Source organism: Populus euphratica, unplaced genomic scaffold, assembly GCF_000495115.2.
Source record: "Populus euphratica unplaced genomic scaffold, PopEup_1.0 scaffold44.1, whole genome shotgun sequence".
Lineage (NCBI taxonomy): Eukaryota > Viridiplantae > Streptophyta > Magnoliopsida > Malpighiales > Salicaceae > Populus > Populus euphratica.
In genome coordinates, this window is record NW_011499865.1 from 1,825,575 (window position 1) to 1,835,176 (window position 9,602).

The following is a 9,602-nucleotide window of genomic DNA, read 5'->3' on the forward strand; positions in this document are numbered from 1 at the left end:
TTCAAATCATTTTTTACTTCACATGTATTTTTATCACAATTTATAAAAAGACTGCAATGTCCTTCATAAATATTTATATTTTTATTTTTATTAAATTCTAGTTTGTTGGTATTTTCGTGTAATCTTCTTAAATTTTAATTGACCTAAAAATTCAATCCAAGGTAAAATAATATGTCAAAAAACCACTCTTAAATGCATAGCTTAATTAAATAGTTGGATTAAGAAATATAATTGATATTGTAAAACTAGTCATTGAATAATTTTTTGTCAAAAATCCAAAATTTGTGTACCATTTCATTTACTCACATCATCGTGATTTTTAATATAATTCATTGATGACTCCTATTCATAACCATCATAAAAATTTACTTAGAGTTTTCACTATTTTTTTGTTAAAATAGCATGATTGTACACGGGGCTTATATCAACAATCAATATTTTCACATGTAAAATCATAATTTTTTTTTTTAGATTGCCACTCTATTATTATAATTATTATATCACCTTTTTTTATACCAATGTATAAATTTTTTTCCTTGGATAATTATTTCACTCGATTAAGGAATTTACGCTATTTGTCACTAGGTTGAGATATATTTCGTGTATCAATTTATTACTTTATTTTGTATGAAATTTAAGTTAAATTTATAAATTTTTATCATTTCCATGTATAACAATTTTTCTTCTTAACTATCATTTCTCAAATAATTTTTTTTATCACTTCTAGCATGGATTTACTAGTTTTAGAACAAGAGTTTACATATAAAATCTATTTTATTGACATAAGTTAGTTAATGGGTGCAATTATTAAAATCGAATTGCATTGATAATCATTCAATTTAATTCAAAAGCATCAAATTTTTTCTTTATAATCGTACCACTATAAAGTGTTGTTTCAAATATGTGTGTGAGCACTTAAGGTGTTAGCCAAGCGGTAGAAGAGACTTGTTCCTTTCATTTGCACCCGAGTTTAAGCTTTATTGTGCATGTCTGTCATCCCCGTGGTGCCTTACATGCTCATTTAGCTTGCAGGATGTTAAATAAATCATAAAATTAATCGTAATACGTGTAAACTAATTCAGACATCCACATAAATAAAAAAAATATTTATGTATCGACATATGCACGAATACCTTGAAGGATGTGAGTCTCTCCTCTCTAAACCAATTAATTTATTCTATTATTTCATCTCTACAACCTATATATTAACTGATAATATATAAAAAAAACTTGTGGCCCAGTTATTGCCAAGGCCACCCGAGGCCTAAGCAAGCCTCACATGGCTTAGTTTTTACCCAAACAATCATTTTTTTCTCCCTCCCTCTCTCTTTTTTTTTTTTTATAATATAGTTTATGTCTTATTTTGTTTTGGGCTGTCGCTACACATGCTATAACTTTATTTATACTTCAACTATAATTATCACATGTGTATACATGCTATGACTTCATTTATATTTCAAGTAGAATCGTCACAGAATTGTCACATGCATAGATGATTTATACATCACTTTACCATATAATTAGTCAAATGTTTATTATAAAATAAGCTATATATTTCCAAGTTTAACGGAGAAGAGCGGGATTTTTCCATCTCAACATGAAAAAAAAAAGTTTCTTTGTATTTTTTTTTTATATATATAATATCTACAGATAACACCTTCTCCCCAACCTATTATTGTCCATGAAAAAAAGCTCATTCCCAGTGAAGCTTTTTCTAGCTTCGGTAATTGGAGAAAATCAATTTATTAAAATGACAAGAATAGCCCTCAAGTTCAAAAGGATAACGGATAGCAGGACTGCATCTAGAACACTCAACAATCAGAACTGACGGCGTCCACAAAATGGAATTGAAACACCTGTTTTGACTGCAACGTGCCTTGTCGAGTGGTCCGCATTTGACTGAAGAAGTTCATAAACTATGGGTGCGATTTAAATAAAATAATTTAAATACTTGAGTTGAAAATTCCCTGGGTAATTATATTATTATTATACATGTACTGAAAAAATAGTTTTTTTAATCTACAAATGTCGTAATCATAAATTGTTTTTAAATTTTGTAGGTCAAGCTATAACTTTTAGGTTTTTTTTAGGAAAAAAATATTTTTTATATATTTTTTTATACTATATATTTATATCATTTTACACTTGATTTATTTATTACTATCATTTATTTATTTATTTATTTTTGTAATATTTACTTCTTTTTTTCTTTACACTTTGTTTTTGAAAATAATAGTAATATTTTTTTATACTTGAAATATTTATTATTTTACACTTAGTCTATTTTGTACATTTATTTTTATTCTTATCTTCATTCTTGTGTACTTTTTATTTTTTCTTTGTATTTTTTTTAAATTATTATATAAAAACAAAGAAAAAAGTGTTTTATTGTAGCAATTACAACATCATCTTATTTTTATATTAAGTTAAAAATTAGTTTAAAGCCTCACATGTTTTTATTGACATACATATATATATATATATATATATATTTATATTTTATTATATTTAAGTATCAATCTTTTAGTTCACAACTATATTTTTTTATCTTATGTCAAAAAACACATTAATAACTCTTAAACATTAATTTTTTTATACTAGAAAAAAATTATTTGACATACAATGAGGCAAATCAAATAAACAAGCTAATATTTTTTTTTATTGATATATATAATTCTTGATTTATTTAATAAAATACATATATAGGCTTTATATTTTATGCTTAAGAATTTTTTTATAAAAAATATATTTTTAAAACTTGTATATTTGTTTTTTTTTAAAAAAAAATTATAACGCTATTCAATTAACTAGATACGTACGGAAGTCATTAATTAGCACCTCAATTAAAATTATTTAGTTCCTCACGGACACTATTTCTCACTCTAAACTCTCTTTTTTGTTCATTTTATTTCTTGAAATAATTTCAAACCTGGTCGCTATACAACTATTTGTTTGAAAGTGAATATCAGGATACATATTTTTTATTGTAGCATAAATATTGCCGAATGGAACGTTGGAAAAGAAGAGCACCGATAGGCCCTCTCTATCTCAATATATGCGAAAACAAAGGACACATGTAAAGACATAAACATGCACAAGCCAAGTGTTAAAATTAAAGTTTTAATTAAATTAGCTAATAATATTTATCATTAAATCAATCTATTATCAACATTAGAGTTTACACGGTAATTAATTACAGCGTTATAGCTTGTATAAAAGATGATGAGTTACTAGAAATACACTTCTTTTTTATTTTGACTCTCTACTAGCTGATTGATTGTGCACACGGACGTCTGAATATCTCTTCAAATTATGGGATTTTCCAATTTTGGTGTTTTTATTCCTGTGTTAATTTACGATTCTAAATTAAAAATGAAAAAAAAATCTTTTCTTAACCCGTAACACCACGTATTTTTCATTATTTTTTGGGTATAAAATCTCCTCCATGTGCTTGAGTGCCCATATATGCCAAATAAGCCCTTTTCTCCATGTTGGTGTAATTCAAATTAGTTTAGATTTGAGATGTCTTTTTTTATCTCTTTTTATCAATGAAAATATTTACTTTTAGCGACCTAAAAAAAAAGAAAAAAAAGGCTTGTACCTTCAAGTGATATTTACAAAATTTTAATTGTAGAACTAAGACCAACCATTCAAACTCGGGAGAAAGTTAGCTATATGTTAACACTTTTATAGGAAACAAAGAGTTTTTAAACAGGCTAATAACATATCCAACATGAAAAATTGTGTTTAATTTTCATACCAATGGACATGTAGAGAAAACCTTCTGCATTTAAATCGAAGTCGAAGGTGATAGGTACTTTCATGAGCTTTTTATATAAATGTAGATATACTTCCTTGTGGGAGGTTGCTAATGGGGTGGGGTGCAATTTTGAAGTATCACAAGTATTTAGTAATATTATGAAAGTTCTTGATTTTTCAGGGGAGGTTTAGTAATAATCTCAAAGGGGCCAGCATGAATCAATGCTTGAAATCTTGGGATTAAAATGATCTTCTGAAAAACTGGCTTGCGATAGCTCCTCACCCACTTTGTCGACGCAGACACATAAAAAAGAGTTTTCTCCCCTCTCCCGTCCCTCGATCAATGCCTCTCTGTATGCATATGCTAGAAAAATAAAAAAATAAAAATCACAGTGAGGTGATATATAAAAAAAAGTCATGGAAAATTCTCCCAACACACGTGGCAGCAGCATACTCCCACCAAACAGAAAGAAGGGACGGCGAAATCTGTAAGAAGAAAATATATAGACAGGGGAAGGCATTATTGTCAATGGTTTTCCGTTTGACTTTGTTTGGTATTACAAATTTTTGGTAGCTTAATTTAAAATTTTTAATTGTGATTAATTTAGTTTTGTAGTTGTTTGGTTAAAATTATGGTTGAAATTGAGTTTGAATAAAAAATAATTTTATATATTTGGTAACTATTTGGAAAAGTTTTTATATCATTTTCGTGTGCTAATATTAAAAATAATTTAAACAATAAAAATAAAATCTCATTTTGATGCATTTTTAAGTAAAAAATACTTTAAACTGTTATCGCTATTATAATTCTAAACAGACAAGCTTTTTAAATTGAGGTTATAAAATAACTAAAATAAACATATATTAATATTGATGGTTTTTAACTGAAATATTGTATATTTAACTACTACTATTACATCATGAAATAAACAATACTTTATATAAAATATTTTTTATTATTTCATTAAACTATCTGTAATTACATCTGCAATCCTCCACTTCTATTTCCATACTCTAAAGAAACATTTTATCATATTATGTAGTGATGAGTGTGCATGATTAAAAACTTCTTGTTAATTTATTGATTGTCCACAATGCCTAAATTCTTTTAAATGATATCTCTCACTTTTATATGAACCTAAATACCTATAATTATTGGAATATCTAAAATCAACCAGACAATACTTACCTATAATTACAAATAATATTCAAATTTGTCAAAGGATTAATAAGAATATCACAAATTATTGTACTTATAATTATATAACAAGTTCTATTGTATAACTACCTTATGGTGGTTTAGGAAATTTTATATTTTTATTGTCAATAGCCTCAAGAAAAATATGTATATCATGAGCACTGCTTTCCCATCCTACCCACACAAATGAGAACTGCATGTTAAAACTATAAGAAGCCATGATGTTTTGAGTTGGTATACCTTTTTTTTTTTTTATAAATGGAATTTGATTTTTAGTTGATAGGCAAGTTCGCACTTGTGTTCCAACAATTGCACGAATACAATTCTACATGAAAATCATTGATAATAGAATGTCATTACTTACTAACATGCAAAAAACAATTTAGCTTCACATTAACAAACATTTGTCTTACTTTGAAATGATGCATATATCTTAGATTCATTGTAATTTCTCGTGGAGTGCTTGTAAAATTCGAGTCCTCTGGTTTTATGATATCTACTGCAAACAAATATACTGCTGCTATAACTTATTTAATGTCTACTAAAAGTTTCTCCTGAATGTTGAAATTGCTCTTAAACCTTCCTATTTGATGCTCTATATAGATGTCCATTTCTGATGTGAGATATCACAATTCCCCCACCTTAAAACTAGCCATCCTCCACTCTAATAAAAAAATATAATAGCCTACCCCTAACCTGTCGTATATTATCTACTTCGAGCCTTACCATCTTCACGATTTTGTTCATGGTGACATGAGCCTACTTTTGAGCCTTGTACCCCAAAACACGTATAATAGGTCATCGACCAACACTACTTATAAAGCCTTAGCTCTAGAAGCTCGCTTCTGATATGGGATATCACACTCCAAGTGCTATTATATATAGAAATACAATCACTTTTATAATCACACTCACATCCTTTTCGAAGGTTTTAACCCTACTTTGTTTCTAAATCACTACACAGGCTCAACAAAGTTAATGTGTCCATTCTAAACATGTTCACACATCGTTTTCAATGTTCTTATAAAATTTTTGTTAACCAACGCATGCCTGTGTTGTATGAAACCTCACACTATTCTCTATGTATATAATTAATATAATACATGTTTATTGCCCTAACTGTATACATAACTAACTTTTTCATATCAAATTCTTGCCTTCAAAATGATTCATCATTCTCATTACTATCATCATCGTCGTCGTTGTCATTGTCATCGTCATCATTTGCCCTATCATCACCATCCCCTCATGAGCTACCATTGTCATCATTACCACGATAATTAATGTGATCAATAACATACTTTATTATGTTTTCATAATCATCATCCAGATCTTCATTGAATGTTGAATTAAAACACACATCTTCCATATGTATAATGCTATTTAGATAAACATATGAATAATGTTAAACATTAGTTATTTGATTTTTTTGGAAAGTATGTTTTATATAGTATTTTTTACAATATTTTTAATTTTTTTTTTTTTACTGGGTCGAACCTGGTTCAAAACATGTAGGCTTGGGTTGGACCCGATCAATCCCTTGTAAAATTTGTAATCAGTCTCTATAATTCATGTGAACAATAGAGACCGACTCCAAATATAGCAGAAAAGAAAAGGAAGAAGGAGAAGAGCAAGATACCCTATGTGGCAATGTCTGGCTAGTGGTCGCAACGGTGAAGGCCAATGGTTAACTAAGGGAATTGCTTGGCCGATGAACAATGATTCTTCCTATTTGTCCTCTATTTCTGCTCTTCTTCCTTCTTTCTTTCTTTGTTATTATCTATTTTTATTTCAAACAGTTTTCTCCCCTCTGATGGTCCTGCTGCTGTTATGGACAGTGACGCAAGGTGGTTCTTGTGGTGTTGAGGAGAAAGGTATGTGGTGGTGTCCCATTTGTTTCCTGTGTTTATTTTTATTGTTACTTTCTTTTTCATTCCTGTTTCGTCGCACAACCTTACTCTCTATTTTGCGAATCAAATGTTGTTTTGTTCTTCTTTTTATTCCACCCTTTTGGTTTGGGTTAGTGAGAGAAAGGTATGTAGTGGTGCCTTTTTTTTTCCCGTGCTTGCCTCTGTTATTCCTTTCCTTTTTGTTTCTATTTCATCGCGAAACCTTACTCTTTGTTTTGCAAATCAAATGTTGTTTTGTCCTTTTTCTTTTTTTTCCCCTCTTTATTTTCCTGTGTTTGCCTATGTTATTCCTTTCTCTTTCATTTCTGTTTTGTGTCCCAACCTGACGCTCTGTTTTGTAGATGAAATTTTGTTTTTTCCTTCTTTTGTTTTCACCCTTTCTAGTTCGTCTCTTCTCTTTATTCCTCATATGTTTTTCTTGTGCAACTTGCATACAACATCTGAAAAGTTATATTGCAGTAAACCATGTGAAAATATATTTGCAATTTGAAAAGATCTACTGCAATGTATCTTGTCTCCATGTAAAAATATTTTTCTCCCCTCTGATGCGTTCAACGTGGGAAAAGTTCTATTATAATGTACCATGTAAGAAATATACTATAATGTATTCTGGCACCGTGTAAAAAGTTTGCCTATCCCTTCAATTTACAACATCACTTCAATTTACACCATTTATTACTTGTTACATGAGAGATCCGTATGCTTTTGATTTTTACTCTTGTAAGTGATATATGATTGGTAAGTTTGTTTAGTATGACATAACTATTTTGTATGTTCTTTCCATTTTCTTCTAGTTAATTACACTCGTATCTAGTTTACATCTATTTTCTTATGGCAAGGACACAATTTAAATGAAATTGTGCAAATATCAAAATATCCTTAGCAGTTGAATTTACAAGTGAAATTTATTCTATCAAATAAAACTATACTTATTGTCTGCATCATCAACTAGTGGCATTTAGACACATATTTATTTTGTCCATTAAAACTACTAGCATTGTCCACATCTTTATTTTATCCATTAAAACTACTAGCATTGTCCACATCATCAACTAAACTTATTAAAATTAATTAGTATTTTCTCAAAATTACATAACAAGATTGCAATTCATCTTACCTAGTAATTACTAGACAACACTACAGTTTTTAATTACATTAATATATAATCCATAACATGAACATAATAAATATTAATGCTCTATGACCTAACTGATTGCAGCATCATTTCTTTATAATGTTAATTGTTTAATTTATGGAGCGTCCAGAATCGACATAAAGGAATTTATTACTCCATATCTTCCTGAAAAATCTATCACTTTATTAATCTGCAAATTTATATAAATGACAAGAAAACTAAAAACATGTTAATTAACATTTTTAATAATATTACCAACAAATAAATGAAAGTATATATTTAGGATCAATATATAGCTCTTCGTCTAAGGTGCTTTACATCGTGTATATATTCTCTGCAACAATTTCATCTTGTTTTCAAGATTACCCAGAGTTGACCATATTTTTCTATTCCTTCTCAAACCTAAAAACTCAGTAGCAAACTCATAAAAATCATCACCGATAATAACTCCTTCAATTGAGTGAAGCTCACTCATAATTTTAGGAATACTACACCCTTTTCAATCTTTACAAATAGATGTTGAACCATTATTATTTGATATGTTGTTAACCATTTGATCCCAACATGACAGAAGTTGTAACCCAATTCCAGAATTTCTTTTCTTCTTCCTAGCTTGAACCTTAGAACGTTCTCTTTCTCTTCTCTTACCACTACTATGTGTGTTGCTATTTCTAGACATATTAACCCCTCTAATAATTTTACAAACATTATCGGCAAAATTTAGAATTTAATCATCTTTCAAATCACCGCTTTCTTCTTCCAAATCAGGTTGTTCAACATTGGTATTTTGATTGCCATCAACACCAACATTATTATCACATAAGACTTCGGACGATGATGTCCACACATACTCGTTAGCAGCAACAAAGTCTGAGAACATTCTGTTGAACTTCATATGTAACAACAGTTTGATACTAGATTACCTAAACTTTTTTGCTCATTTTATTTCCTACACAAAACAAATAAGATTATTTCATGCAACTTTGCCTAATTTATTAATAACTAAACTAAGAATAAAACAAATTGATGATTAAGGATTGCGATAAATAACCTGAATTTTTTATTTCCACCACTCATCACTACCAAAAATGGTTCCCAATTCATTACTCTAGTCCACGCTAGTTTCAAAAATGAGTTTGGTCCATATCCTTCCATCCTTTTTGCAGCCATCCTATTTGTTCTTCAGTTGTGCTTTTGTAAATGAATAACCAGTTTATTATTTGAATGATGTTAATAAATGTTTCTAACTAGTTTTGTCAAAATAAGTATTTGGTCTTATTTCCATATCAATAGCTGATACGATCAAAAAATTGATATCTTCTTCAAATTGCAAGAGTGTGAAGTAATAAATAACTCGGCAAGACTGGGATGAAACCATATGGAGATTAATTATATAAATTATACAACAACAACAACAACAGTAGTAGAAGTAGTAGTAGTAAGTTAAAAAGGACTTTGAGATTGTAAAATTAATGTGAGGATTAAATAATGATAAAAAAATATCAAGGTTAGAGAATCTACTAATGATATTTCAAACAAGAATAGTATAAACTCTTTTTATTACTCAATTAGAAACCACACACAAAAGAGGTTCCAATTC

General features: G+C 28.7%; 1 long non-coding RNA gene across 1 annotated transcript; it reads left to right on the forward strand.

The window, feature by feature from the left end:
• The first annotated feature begins 4,457 nt into the window (after positions 1-4,457).
• LOC105126025 (uncharacterized) lies at positions 4,458-8,418 on the forward strand. The gene is made up of 3 exons (XR_842341.1): positions 4,458-4,468; positions 7,559-7,564; positions 8,299-8,418. It is a non-coding gene; the product is annotated as an uncharacterized LOC105126025 (long non-coding RNA).
• The last annotated feature ends 1,184 nt before the right edge of the window (positions 8,419-9,602 follow it).